The sequence below is a fragment of the Tamandua tetradactyla genome, chromosome 6 (genome assembly GCF_023851605.1).
Source record: "Tamandua tetradactyla isolate mTamTet1 chromosome 6, mTamTet1.pri, whole genome shotgun sequence".
Lineage (NCBI taxonomy): Eukaryota > Metazoa > Chordata > Mammalia > Pilosa > Myrmecophagidae > Tamandua > Tamandua tetradactyla.
The window spans coordinates 177,624,987-177,639,485 of record NC_135332.1 but is presented as its reverse complement, the minus strand read 5'-3'; the positions used below and the strand labels follow the sequence as shown (position 1 = coordinate 177,639,485).

The 14,499-nt window shown below is 51.0% G+C and overlaps 1 long non-coding RNA gene across 2 annotated transcripts; it reads right to left on the bottom strand.

The window, feature by feature from the left end:
* Positions 1-388: 388 nt before the first annotated feature.
* On the bottom strand, positions 389-14,072 carry LOC143689077 (uncharacterized). 2 transcript variants are annotated; one of them, XR_013178542.1, is made up of 4 exons: positions 13,966-14,072; positions 3,966-4,175; positions 2,652-2,752; positions 389-2,372 (listed from the first exon to the last, which is right to left on the bottom strand). It is a non-coding gene; the product is annotated as an uncharacterized LOC143689077 (long non-coding RNA). The 2 variants fall into 2 exon arrangements; XR_013178541.1 differs by having other exon boundaries at positions 389-2,752.
* Positions 14,073-14,499: the final 427 nt, after the last annotated feature.

The window sequence follows — 14,499 nt, the reverse complement described above, 5'->3', positions numbered from 1 at the left end:
GGGACCTCTGTGTAGGCTGAGCAAAGGCTTCTCCTGCTTCCTTCTGCAGCCGTCACACCTCTGAGCTGACAGGAGCTGCAGTCTTGGAGGGACGGAAGACAGTGGAAGCAAGATAAAGGCAGGAACGGGTTCTTGGACCTCACAACACCTCCCTTCTCATGCAGCTCCAGCACGGGAAAGGTAAGTTCAGGGCCGGCTTTCGCAGGAAAGGGCCTGAAGGCAAAATAGTGACTTCTCCCCACCCACAGCCTCCTCCGAGGCGGAAGGGCCCTGATCGGCCGACTGGAGGGCATGTGTTATCTTGGGCACAAAGCGCAGTGGTTGAGAGTGGTGACTCTGGGATGAGGTGTGCCCGGGACAGAGGCCCGGGCAGAGGCGGAGGCCAGCTGTCAGGTGGCTGTCAGGTGTGCTCCACCGCCGGGTAGCGCGTCCCGTGGAGGAGGAACTGCGGCCCACACGTGTCTGCTTGTCCCATCCAGAAAGCGGCCCAGCCACTCCCTGTTTCACTGGGTCGAAGACTCTGTCCCTTTTTGTTGTTGTTTTGTTTTATGGGGAGATTTTTGTTCTTGTTTTTTGCATTTTAACATCTCCAAAATAGGCTGCATTTTACAATCCCTGAAATCTCGTTGGTCGTAACCAAGGTAATCATTTTTATTTTAATGGCTCTATATGAATACCAATCTATATTAGGAAAAAAAAAGAGAGATAAATATCGCCAGAACAAGGAAACTGATTTGGTCTGTATATGCACAGGGCAACATGTCAATTTGACCAATGACAGCTGTCACAGAGCACCATCTTTCTAAGTTCCTTGCATTTCTCTTTATGCCCGCATTTCCCTCATTCGATGGTCCAGAGCAGTGCCTCGTCTTACAAAGATCTGTGACCACCGGTGTCTGCCACCAGGGCCTGACTCAGAGAAGGGGGTTCAATAAAAGTTTGTTGAATGACTAAATGACCTCTGAGTGTGTCATTTTGCAAAAGGGACACCGAGATCTTTGCACCCTGGCAGTTATTCCTGGTGCCTGATGGACCATTGCCTAGTGGGAGGGACAGGAAACCTGAAGAAGCCCTAAGAAGTTTGTCTACTCTCAAGCTCTGGCAGCCCGCATTCATTGTCTTTGCTGTATCTTGCTGTTTCTGTGGACAACTTCTTGCTTCTTTCTGGCATAATCTTTTATATTTTTTATCGGATTGCCTGAAACACGGAATTGAAGAAGCAATCCATGCTCAGGACAGACGAGTGAAAGCAGAGAGCCTGACCTAGAGCCGGTGCTGCTCTAACTGCAAAGCCCCGGGAACTGTTGTATGCCCCGTGTGATGGTATTTCCTGGCGGTCTTGGCCTCGGGGAGTGCAGGAAGCCTAGGGTTTGTGGGGGAATTGCAGGGTCACAGGTCCGGGTTAGATTCAGAACCAGGCGAGGCAGGTGAGCTGAGCACCAAGGTGACACTTTAAGTGGGTCTCACGCTTGGGGTGTGCCAGGCCTGGGCCTTGTGGGGGTTGGCCTTTCTTAGTCCCTCCAGCTGGTTTGGGGCAACTCAGCCTGTCCCTCAGGGCCTCAGTTCCCTGAATTGCAAAATGGGGGGAGGATCTAGATAGCCCCAAAGTTCTCTTCTTTACAGTCTGTCGTGATTCTACATCTGTCTTTGCCTCTGGACAGGAGGCTCTTAGAGGGCCGGACTGGGGCTGGCTCACCCCTCCCCTCTGCCCCAGTGGACAGTGAGGGGCACAAAGTAGTTGCTAATTATGCTGTTCATAATAGCTTTGCTCCTGAGAGCATTGTGATCAGTAGATCAGAACCTGCTGTGGAATCAGGGTCCTAGGTGCAAATCTCAGTGCCACCACCTACCAGCTGAGGAACTTCAGGGAAGTCACTGAGCCTTCCTGTCTGCTTCAAGGTCCTCTTCTCTAAAGCGGAGGATATCCTTGTCTCAATGAGAAAAGGGTATTAGGTTAAAACCACAGAAGAAAAGTTCTTAACAAGGCACCTACTATGGAAAAGGCACGCACTCGAGGTTAGCTGTCACAAAGTTCACAGTCCTGACAACGCTGTACCCTCTGCTCCAGAGGATTTTCAAGAAAAATGATTTTCTATCTGGGATTCTGGTGCAGTCTCCATACGGAATGCCATGGCGTCTTCCTCATTGCTTGCTATGAATTCCACGTCAGACCGAAGACAAAAACGTTGGAAGTGGAGACCGTCCCAGGGAACCAGCCTGGACCAGCCCATACCAGGAAGTGGAAGGATGCCCCACGAGTCACCCTGGCGTGTCCTGAGCTTGTGTGACTCCAGCTCCAGGGTTGGGCCATTCGAAAGCCAGCCTACTACGGACAGGAGGTCCAAGTTAATTAGGAATTTTGTCCTGCGTTTCTTGAAAAACATGAAAGCAAAGCCAATGGTTAAGGTAAGTTAGTACTCTCAGATCTGTTCTAATTGCTATTGAGATTCACTGGTGACAACTCATCACTCCTGTAGACCCCTCCATGTTCAGACGCAATCAGGAAATGTACCCAGGAGGCAGAAAGGCAGAGATTAAGCGATCAATGTGAAGGCAGCTGGCACTGCTGTAGAGACCACAGCTTGGCTTTCTAGGCACCTCTGGGTTGTCAGCCCTCCTGTCTTCCCAAGGGAAGCCTGCAAAGCACTCACCTGTCAGCTGCAGAGGGAAGCAGACATCATGACTGTTGAGAAGCTATCAGGGGATAGAGAGAGCCCAGCACAGGAAACTTCACCCAAATCTGCAGCCTCCGCTAAAGGAAGCAAAGATGACAGCTTTGAGCCACTCACCAATCAGATATATCCTCCTATCACCTCTGGCAAAGAAGGGGGGGGGTGGGTAGGAGAGCATAAAGCCTTGGGGGTGCTGGAAGTGTTTCTCTGAGTGAAGCCTCTTGGTGAAATTCAGAGGACAGGGAAGTGGAGTCTGTGCGGACGGTGCCTGCTTAATCATACCCTGCAGCTGCTTGACCCCTGCCCCTCCTGGCAGCCCCTCCTGGCAGCCCCTCCTGCTCACCCCTAGGAAGCAAGTCAGAAGGATAGCCGGCCAGGGGGTGTGTGCGTGTCTCACGAGGAGCAGCACAGAACCCCTAGGCAATGCCATCTAATCAAACATTCTGTCGCGATGGAAATGCCCTGTCTGAACTGGCTAATAGAGTCGCTATGTGTGGGGATTGAGCCCTTAAATTGTGGCAACCCACAAATGGAATTTTTCATTTTATGTGACTTAACTGATTTACAATTCACTGGCCATGTGTGTCCAGAGGCTGACACATTGGGCAGCACAGTCCTGCGGGGTCATGCCTTCTAAAGAGATAAATGTGAACATTTGTATTCGTCCATTTTTCTCCCAGACTCCCAACATCTCTCAAAGCCCGGATGCCATCATCCAAGGGACTGTGCCCGACCGGAAAGAAGGGTGACAGGGAGCCAGAGGGCCTAGGTTCCCAGAGTGGCCCCCGCCTTCCGTAGGCTGCAGACAGACCGCTGAGTCTTAGTGTCTGCCTCCGCCTACACCACGAGGTTGCTTTGAAGATTAAAACAGCAATGCCAGCGAAACGGTCTTGAACCCTTGTAAGTTCCATTCCATTTTCCCAGTTTATTATGTAGCAAATCAGTTCTCACTCTCAGTAGTACCATCTCTAAATGCACTCCGTCTACCTCCCATGCCATTATCCAGGAAATTCAAATCATTAGTGCCTTGGATGGGATTGACGACGAAACCACTTTTCTCTTTGACACTAATTCACATCCATTAGGAGATGAATTGCTCCACAATGCCTTTGCCATGTGAGCTCTTATTCTTCCCTTATTGTGTCATCCTATCCGCAAAGATATCTAAAGACCTTGTCAAATGTCTACATGGTACTGCGTCTACTTTATAGATTTTTCCAAGGCACCTGTACTGTTTTCAATTGCGATGTGACCTATCACCCCACACTTAGATGGACAGTGAACATTTGTTACCTCATGTTTTCCTGTGGGTCAGGAATCCAGGAGAAGCTTAGCTGGGTATTTCTGGTTCAGGGTCTTTCTCGAGGTTGCCTTCAGGCTATCAGCTAAGGCTGCAACCATCTGAAGTCTCAACTGGGGAGGCTGTGTCTCCAGACTCACTCACTTGGTTCCAGTAGGCCTCGGTTCCTCACCCTGGGACCTCTCCATTGTCTGCCCAAGTGTCTGCACGACAGAACAACTGCTCAGAGGACTCAAGAGAGAGCTAGACATTCATCATGACCGTCTTTTTCTGTGACTACTAATTTATCTCCAACAATGATCAGTCAAGCCAGCAGAGAGAGAGAGAGAGCGTTCCCCAGTGGAAGTGGCAGGCATTTTGTAACCTGATCTCAGAAGTCACACCTTATTCCTCCTTTCATATTCCATTTGCTAGAAGCCATTTCCAGCTCACAGTAAAAGGGAGGGAAATTAAGCTCTACCTCTTAAGGAAAGGAAATCAAAGGCCTTGTGAATGTGTCTTTAAAACCACTATAGCCCCTCAAACTCAAATGGTCCAAACTTATCTACTGGTCTTCTCTCCAAACCCACTCTGATGTGGTGCTCCCTAACTCAGCTAAAGGCACCCCTGCCTACCCATTGTCATGGGAATCTCAGAGTCCTCTCTAATATCTCCTTGTCTTATGCCATCTGCCTGTCCAGTCCACTGCCAAGTCCCAAACATATAACTTTTTTTATGGTTTTCAAATTTTTTTACTTCTTTCCATCTCTACCAGCATCATGCTGGTCCAAGCAACCATCCCTCACGTCAAATCCTGGTTGGGCATCTGGCCGGGTCCACCTGGGTTCCTGCTTCCTCCATTATCATTTATTCTGCTTAATGTGGCCAGAGAGGGCTCTCTGGAGACACAAATCAGATCATGTCACGGCTACCACCGCTTTCGCAGTGTTCTTCAAAGGGGTTTAGAATGAGAGCCAAACGCTGACTTCCATCATCCACGTGTTCTGGGACGTTACAGGACCGTCTCTAGCCTCACCACACTGCACGGTCCCTTGTCACTCCCACCCTGCTGGCCTAAGGTTCTTGATGGATCCGCCACTCAGGGGGCCTTTGGCCATTGCACTTCCTCTGCCTGAAGCGCTCCAGGAACCTCTTCTACCCTCTTCACCCTGTCAACTTCTGCTCATCTCTCAGTTCTGAGCTCAGGGTGTCCTCGAGCAGGGTTTCCCTGCCTCAGCACCATTCACATTTTGAACCAGATGATTCTCTGCTGGACTGAGCATTGCAGGGAGGGTCAGCAGCATCTCTGGCCCCTTCTCACTAGATGCCAGTAGCACCCTCCTTTCCAGCTGTGACAACCAGAAATGTCTGCAGACATGACAAAGCTGCCCCTGTTGGAGAGCCACTGCCTTAGAAGGAACATCCTGACCTTGCCACTGGGTCAGCCACCTCTATTATATAACTTCGTGACCTCTGTCCACCTAAGCCCCTGCCACAGCTGCAATTGTACATATATTTTGATTTATACCTCTGTTCCTTACCAAAGCGAGACTCCTGCAGGGCAAGGACTGCTATGTTTAATCGCACCGTTCTCCCATGTCCAACAGCCACGGGCACATAGTTCTTTAAATATTGGTTAAATGGGAATATGTTTATGTTTGCTCATCTGCATCCATACTAACCATACAAAAAAAAGAAAAGAAAATGCCGTGAGTTGTTTGGTGGCATTTTCATTTTTATATGAAGAAGGATGCACAGGACGGGGTCCCCCAATACTTCCCCATGCCCCTAAAAAGCTGTTTGTCCCTAAACCACATCCTTAAAATCTGTAAATGGGACCAATAAAATCTAATTCACAGAGTCATTTGAGGATTAAATTTGACAATGTATATGCATTGGTTATTACTTTTTGGTTACCAAGTGCAAAATGTAATAACGAACAGAAAACAACAATGAAAGCAACTTGCCTCACAGGCTACAGACATGCCTCTGTCTGGGCTCATGCTGTTTCCCAGACTCGCTCTCACTTTGCCCTTATTGCATTTTACCTCCTGACAGTGCCTACAAATGCTCCAAATGTGAATCCCATTTCCTCTGATTAGCCTGAGCCAGGTCACATGCACATAATCAAAGCATTGTCTACAGCTGGGAAGAAGCAATGCTCTGATTGGCAGGCCAAGCCGCATGCTCAGTCTCTGCCGCCAGAGGTGTAACCAGCCCCACCCAGAAAACATGTTCTGAGAGTGGGGGACAGGGGATCCCAGGGGAAAGTGTGTGTGCTGTTGTCAGCAGCAGAGGGGATGGCACTGGAAAGGCACAAACTAGAGTGCATGAGCCTGGCTGGCATGGGGCAGGAGCTCAGTGATATTTATTGCAATGATGTGGCTCCTTCAAGCCATCTCTTTACTTGGAAGTCCAAACTCATGCTGGAGATGGATGCAAAATGCATAATAACCCGGCAGCTTCTGTGTGTTTGGCACTTTATGGCTTACAAAGCATTTGGCATACATCTTCTCTTCTTTCCACAATGTGAAGAGATGCTGAAGAAATGAATGAACACATGAACGAACCAACAGACTGGCCATTTCTCCAAATCCAGTGTAATGCAAATATTTACCGCTCCCTCCTGCTGCCTCCATGGAAGCAGAACATATTCCCACCCAGGGCTGTTGGCCTTAGACTTGTGAGTTGCCTTGGCCAAGAGAAAAGCGCAGCGTTAGTGTGCCTGCCTGGCTCACCGCTTGTGCTGCTGTCTGGCGCTGTGGGAATATCAGACCCACGTAGCCAGTGCTCCTTCAGCCTGGGTCCTGGGAGGAGAACCAGGTGGAGCAGATCTGGCCTGGATCCGCACCCCAGGGCAGAGCTCCATGGCCAACCCCCAGCCCTGGGAGGGAGAAAGAAATGTCCATTGTTGAAACCCTGTGGATTTCAGTGTGACATCTGAGCCAGCAGCAACAGCTTTACTTGTAAACTTTTCAGAAATGCGTTTCTAAACTTCCCCCTAACCTGTGGTAACAGAAACCCTGGGGGTGGGCCCAGCATCTGTGCTGTAACAGGCCCTCTGGGTGATTCTCCAAGGCCGCATTGGGGAACCACTGTTGCAAATCACTGAAGTGTTTGGATTGCTTATTGCTGCAGCAAAAGCTAACTAATACACCTACCCTTTGGAGTTTCTATGAGGATGCAATTAGATAAGATATAGAAGTTCCTTGGATGGGGTTCCATCCCGAAATTCTTATCCTGACATATAAAATCCCTCACAGTCTGGTCCTCACCACCTCTCCAGCCTCAGCTACCCCACTGCCCCACAGACACCCACCTTCCTCACACACCAGAGCTGGAAAGAAACTTAGAGACAAATATATACAACCCCCAGGGCCCTAAAAAGCCCCAGAGAAGTGGATGGCGCTGCCTAAGGGCCAGGTAGCAGCAGGACCCCATGTCCTATCTCTAAGGCCCTACAAGCACTATAGGGTAGCCTGCCAGCGAAGGACAAACAAAGGGGTATTTACAGAAAACATCAGCCATCCTGCCACATGGCGCAGAGAGCCCTGGCATCAACTGCAGCTCTCCAACCAGCTGCCCCAGAAGGCCTGGAGGCCAAGGCGCCCGTGGCCACCGCCTTTCAGGTTTCCTGGCAACAGCTGGTGCTGGCCACCAACAGGCGGGGACAGCTCTCTCCGTCTCGGGGTTCCCCCAGGCCTGCCCTCGGCTCCCGCGCCCCTCCCAGCTGCCAATGGAGGACGTGGCAGCCGCAGAAGCAGCAGACACTGCGTGGTGAGAAAGATGCCAGCCCTTCAGTGCAGTCAGAGCTCCAGAAGTTGAGGCCCCAGAGAGCTGGGCCTGCCACTCTCCAGGACGCCATGCTGTCTCCCTGTCCCCAAGGTCCATGAGGACTTTACCCAAAGTTAGATACGGGGAAATTGGGTCATTTAAAAATATATAATTGATTGGACTCACGAATCCCTGCCCAAAACCACCGTGAAGACAACCGGAACTATGAAATCAATGACGTCTCAAGTTGGCACAATTCTATGAGTGGATGCGTGCCATTTTGAACATGGAATGCATTACAAAGCAGTAGAATGCTAATAAATGTGTGCAATAAATCACATTTTTAAAGCATCATGGGAGACTGAGATTGCTCTTTTAAGAAATCCTACAAGGAATACTTTGATAGAGCAAGAAGGGGGTAAAAGCCCTTAACAATGAATAAAAATCACTCATTTGAGTCTTATAAATCCAGACTTTGGTAATATGGGGCTTCCTTTGAGCACATTGCTTTTTATGTGCCTACCATATGCCTGAACTCTCCCAGATAAATCATCTGGATTACTACGGTCAAAAAGCAATCATTCATATACCACCAATCCTCCCTTACTTTGTTGTCCCCACCCCACCCCACTCCCCCAAAAAGCTGACATCCGTTTGTAAAATATCTAAGTAACTCGGGCCAGGGCAATTTAGAGAAAGGAGAGCAGGTTGGCTGTTAGGAGATCTGAGTCCAAGCACTTTGATTTTAAGCGACACACCCTGTCACCTTTTTGAGACTCTGCATCATCCTCTGTAAAGTACGAATAATATTTGCTTAATCCAATTTAAAAGACAACTTTGAGAATCAAATTAGATGAGAAGTGCTTTGGCAATTATCAAAAGGAAGGAAAGAGCTAAGTGAACGGACAGAATGAGGCTTTGGAGTGAGACCGCCTGCCTTCTCACACACTCTCATGTGCTGTCAGCTGCCAAGTCCTACCGACTCTGCCCTGATAATCCTCCATGGTTAGCCCCTCTCCTCCACCCATGCCATGGCCCCTTTCGCCTAAACTATTGAAACAGATTCCTCTCTAGTCCCCCTGCATCCTCTCCAATCCAAACTGCATATCGCAGTTGGGGCAGTCACTTCACAGTAATCTCTAAATGGCCCCCCACTGTCTGCCCATAGGAAACGGATGCCGCTCCTCCATAAAGCACAGCAGAGCCTCCAACACGCAGCCCCACGCATCTCTTCTTGTTCCTGGGCAGCTCCTTACACCACAGCCACACTGAACTGCTAAGGCTTCCCCAGATACAGGAGGCCATTTCTCACCCCAGACCTTTTCTTGTGCTGTTCTGTTTGCTCTGGATAATGCATGTATGTATGCCTTGGTCAGGGTGAATTAGGTAATGCTGCAGAAACAAACATCCCCTATAAGTTCAAAGCTGTCACCAGAGATTGAGGAGGAGGGGGGTCAGCTCACAGTAGACACTTCATGAGAGAGGCTTCCTCTTAGCATGTGCTTCCATCACAGCAGTAGGCAGAAGACATGGCTAATCATGCACTTTCTCTTTAACTTTCCATCCAGCTCACATTTCTTTGGCCACAAGTCACACAGCTACTCTGACATGACAGGGGCCATGAAACTATATCCCACCTTGGGCCCAGAAAGCAGAGAGCCAGCAAAATGCAGGTGAACACAACTCTTACTTATCTCTTTCTGCCTGATGAACAGTGCATAGTATGAGTCTCATCTCAAGGGCCTCCTTCTCCTGGAAGCTTCTGTATAAGTCAGGGCTCTCTAGGGAAGCAGAACCAACAGGAGATTTCTGTGAATATGAGATTCTATAAAAGTGTCTCATGCAATGGTGGGAATGCACAAGTCCAAATTCCACCGGGCGGGCTGTGAGCTGATAGTTCCGATGAAGGTCTTCGGTGACTCGCCCAGGAGAGGCTGGCTGGCTGAAGTGGAGAGAGATTCCCTCTTCTGACTTCCTTATAGCCTTCAGTTGATCAGATTATGCATCACTAATTGTGGCAGGCACTCCCCTTGGCTGATTTCAAATGTAATCATCCATGGATGGATGCAATCAATATGCTGATGATTTAATAAACCAGTCTTCTGGTTATTAACCAGCCATGAAATGTCCTTGTAGTAGTGGCTTGGCCAGTGCTTGTTTGACCAGACAACTGGGCTCCATCACCAGGCCAAGATGACACATGAACCCAACCACACACCCTCCTTATACCTACTTCTGTCATGGGCCACGGTCGTGCTTAGATTGTCACTGGCTCTCTCTCCTCCCCTGCATGGAGTCCTCCCCTAGGGTCAGCACCACCCTGCAGTCGCACCTGTAGGTCTAGGGTCTCACATAGTGCTCAAAGAGAGGAAGGAAACATGTTTTCCCTGCTCAGAGGAATAAATGTTGGGATATGTGGCTTCACGGTGGACTTCCCAGGTCCATGCACCCGGAAGTTTCCTGGGATGGGATGAATGGAAAGAGAGAGAGACGAGATCTCCTCTGTGTTCTGCAACCTCATGCCCCACAACTCCAGAAAACTTATCTGTCTCCCCCTTTCCTCACAGACCAAACGCATCTGCCTTCCCCAGGATCACTCTCCTGGGGCGCAGCCGGCCACTCCCCCCATCAAGTCCTGTCTTTTGAGGCTGCGCGAAATCTTTCCTAGACCTTCTCTTCACGCTGATTCTTCTCTTCCCAGTGAAGCCTGCCTTCTCGGTGAAAGTGTTTTTAACAGGGCATCCCCACCTGCCTTCCTGCTCAGGTGCCATCATGGGATTTCAGATTTACCAATCAGATGGACCCACCCACGTCTCTGATTTGGAAATGAGCTAAGGGAGAAAATGGCGGGAGCGAGAAACCCACTTTTCTAATAGTGAATCGGGCAGAAGCACCTGAGGCAGCAGCTCCGTGACTTGGTGACAGGAGACCAACTTGCAGTGAGCTTCTGAGAACTCGTCCTAGCGCCCAGTGTCGTGGGAGTCCAGGGGCTCCATTTCCATAGCATGACACGTGCAGTGCCCCGGGATTGGATGGACATCAGCCTTTGCTAAACTCTATTTGTCTCTTCTGCTCTTCTGAAAGCATCTCCTCCAGGGTCAATTTCCTGCCTCCGTGTCGCCTCTCAGCTGGGAGCTAGGGGTTCTGCCCCTGTCACTGACACACGTGTTGGGAAACAAAGGCAGGAGAAGAGAAGAGGTTCAATTACCCTCTAATGCTCGGTGGTGAGTCGTTTGGGCATTGAGAGCATGACCCTCTGAAGACGCTTTGCGCTCAGACCAAAGATGTGCCTCTACATGAAACGTTTATGGCCCACCACGCCCGTCAGTCCAGCATTGGATCTTCAGGGCTCGGCCTGCCATGGCCCCAGCCCAGGGCGGCAGCGGGAGTTGGCTGTGGTAATATCTGCTGCATTGGCTGCCACTCGGGGCCGGGAACCAGGAAGGCTGTCAGTCCTCTGGGGTGGAGCCCCTCATTCCCTCCCGGCACCCACAACCCCAGGAAGCAGGCAGAGCCAGACTCTCCAGGTTACCGATGCAGAGAGGAATGCAGAGAGGAATGCTTAGAGGTGAAAGAACTAGCCCAAGGTCAAACTGCTTACAAGGAGCAGAGCTGAAATTGACCCCAAACCACCGTGACCCGTGGCTCATGCTGTGCCGAATCCCAGACAAGTGGGAGGGCTGGGATAGGATTTCAGCCACAGGATGGGACCAGAGGAGGCTCCAGGGACCCCTGTTCCTGTTGGTGCAGGCTAGAAACCCCAGCTTCCTGCCTCCTCACCCTGCCCTTCAGGGGTGACCCTCCTGGGCTTGACCTAAGCCTGCCCAGCCTTGAGCCGCTAAGCTGACCTCTCCACCCCACTTCACTGCCAACCTGGTCCCATGGCATGGGATAGTTAGAAGCCACCACGGACTGTGTGCAAGCTTGGGAGCAAAATGAGAAGTGGCTTCAAAGTCTAGCTCTGAGCTGCCTGGTGACAGCTAGCAGGTCCCTCACCCCTCAGAGTCTGTGTCTTCATTAGCACACATACACACACACACACACACACACACACACACACACACACAGTGTAACATTACCTAGTCTTAAGGTCTAATCATTCAGCCTCGGGTACACAACCCAAGTCCAGTACGTGGTGGTGCTGTAAGCTGTTCTCACAGTGGGCAGTTGTAGTTGGGTGGTACGGGTTGAAGGGAGAGGGTGGATGGCCACCCAGCCACCAGATTCTTCACCAACTGCAGCAAGATAAGGAACTCACACCAGATGGCTGCTAAAGACTCCTGCGGGCAGACAGCTTAGTCAGCTGCTTTTGTTTCCCCCAGCCAGCCCTCCCCAGAAAGGGGCCTTCTAACGTGTGCATCTTGTCTGGCGGTGGACTTGCTGTTTGGGGCAGCGCTGGTTTAGGTCACCAGCACCGCAGCAGACCTGTCCCGGCTCCACTAGTTCCTGTGTGGCCTTGGGTAAGTTCTTAACCTCTCTGGGCCTCAGTTTCATCACCTTTTAAAAAGATGTTAAGAATCTCTACATGGTCGGGTCATGGGGACAAGGTGATGATAAGCAACAATGAAATTCTCAGTGCGACGCTCTTAGTAAGTGTGCAGTGCTCTTAGAGCAATCCCAGCTGCTCTGTGAAAGGAGCAGTGGGTCGGGGCCTGAGGAGTCAGCCCAGGGCAGGAGGTTTTCAGACACTGGAAAAGGAATCCTTCTCCTCTAGGCATGTGGTGTCCAGAGGGCACAAACACTTCTACTCCCAGCTCTCTGCAAGGAGCCAGAATGCAGGCAGCGGTGACCGGGGATAGCGGTGAAAGAAGATACAGGAGAGCTGAGATGTGTCTGAGCCAACCGCTGGTTCTGCTGACCACACCTCCCAACAGCTCTGGACTCAGCTGACCTCCCTCCTTCACCTGCCACGGGCCTCTCCCAGGTCAGCATCCTCTTCCAGCATGAGGCTTCCCTGCACCCTCCTCCATGCCCCCCCCCCAGTCTTCCCTCCACACCAGGGCCGAAGTGGTTTCTCTGCACCGGAATGCCGATCCTGCCCTCCCCTACAGAAACAGCACCTTCTGTCTCGACATAGCTGGGATTCTTCAGCTTGGTTTTCAAGCCTCAGGCAGGTCTGACCACAGACTCCCGTTCCAGCCCCAGCTCTGTCCCGTGGTTGCTCACCCTCCAGCTCAGCAGCCCTGCTTTCTCAACCCTCAGGCTGTACACACACTGGTCCTCAGCCAGGGCACCATCCCCCTTCCCTTCACCAACCTCAGCTTATCTTTCACCTGGTAGTTTAGATGCCACCTCCTCTAGGAAGCCACCCCCGGTAACTCCGAACCAGGCCCTCTGTGCTTCCACGGCCACCTGTGCCACCCTCCCTGTTCCTTCTTAATACTTGGCAATTCAGTTGCTTATATGTTGGAGACAGACTGGTTATCTCAACTTACTAATGGATGTAGTTCCCCCTCCAGCATTTGACCTCGTCAAATTCCTTAGTATGTGCCTACAGACCCCTCCCTCTTTTCCCATAGTTCTTAACTGGAAGTGACTTTAGCCCCCAGGAGACCAGAGGCAACATCTGGAGATGGTTTGGGGCGTCACCCCGGGGGAGGGGCCTCTGGCATCTTGTGACAAGAGGCCTGCGATGCTGCTAAACATTGTACAGGGCTCAGGGCAGCCCTCACAGAGAGAGCCACCACCTCCCGTGGCAGTGGCGTCCAGCTTACAGGCAAGGGGTCCCGTACTGCTCTGGTCACCCAAGTCACTCAATTTGGGGAGCTTAAATTCTAAAGCAGTTTGGGGGTTCCTTGGCCGGAGTGCTAACGGCATCAGAGGGGGGTGGCTCTCCCTCGGCAGCACTGCCCCGTGCTGCGGGATGTTCGGCATCGCCGAGCTCCTGGCGGCTAAGCGCCAGGTCCCCTGGCCTTTCCGGCGACTGCACATTTCTTAACGGGCCCTTGGGTTTCAGCCCCTGGAGGTGTGAGAAGAATTTTAATATTCAATTACTTTATATTTTTTTGTCTTCCACCTTCCCTTCTCCTTCCCTGGCCCAGAGGAGGGAGGAGAAGGCTGCAGGGGAGGAGCAGCGGGGCAGGCAGGGAGACCCTCCGTGCTCCTCCTCCCAAGCGCTGCTCCCCGGTGTGCGAGCCACGAGGGCTGCAGGGGCCTCCCCTCCCCATGCCCCTGGCGGCTCTTGTAGCCCCTGCTCACCCCCTCTGTGCGGGCAGTGCTTTCCCTCCGGAGGCAGCCTACCTCATCTTTGGATGACCCCATCTCTCTGAAAGGGCAGGAGCTTCTTTTGGGAGGCAGTTGAGCTCTTTCTCTCTTTCTAGTTCATCTCCTCTGGGCCGCACAGGGCCAATCCCACCCTGATTGCCTTGTGATTGTCTCTAGGTAACCGAGGACACAGTGTGTCCATGCTGAGACCACATGACCCCATTCTTTAAACATTCTCATATGACAGTGTCCATAGCACAGTCAAAATGTGTTCTCCAGAACTGAACACAATAGTCTGAGCGTGAGACCTAATAAATTGCTATCACCTCCTTTGTTTGTGATTTTATACATCTAGTAATGCAGTCTAAAATTGTCATAGCTTGCTTGTTTGCTTGCTTTCCTTCTTTCTTCTATTCTCTTTGTAAAATAAAAATTAATAGCTGCTTCAAAGGGGAGAGTGATGGGAGGCAGGGAAGAGATGTCACAAAATAAATGAAGATACATTTTAGCAAAAGCTAGGAGTTTGTGGAATGCAGAACAGAAAGATGAAAAGGGCAAGGTCTTTGGCTA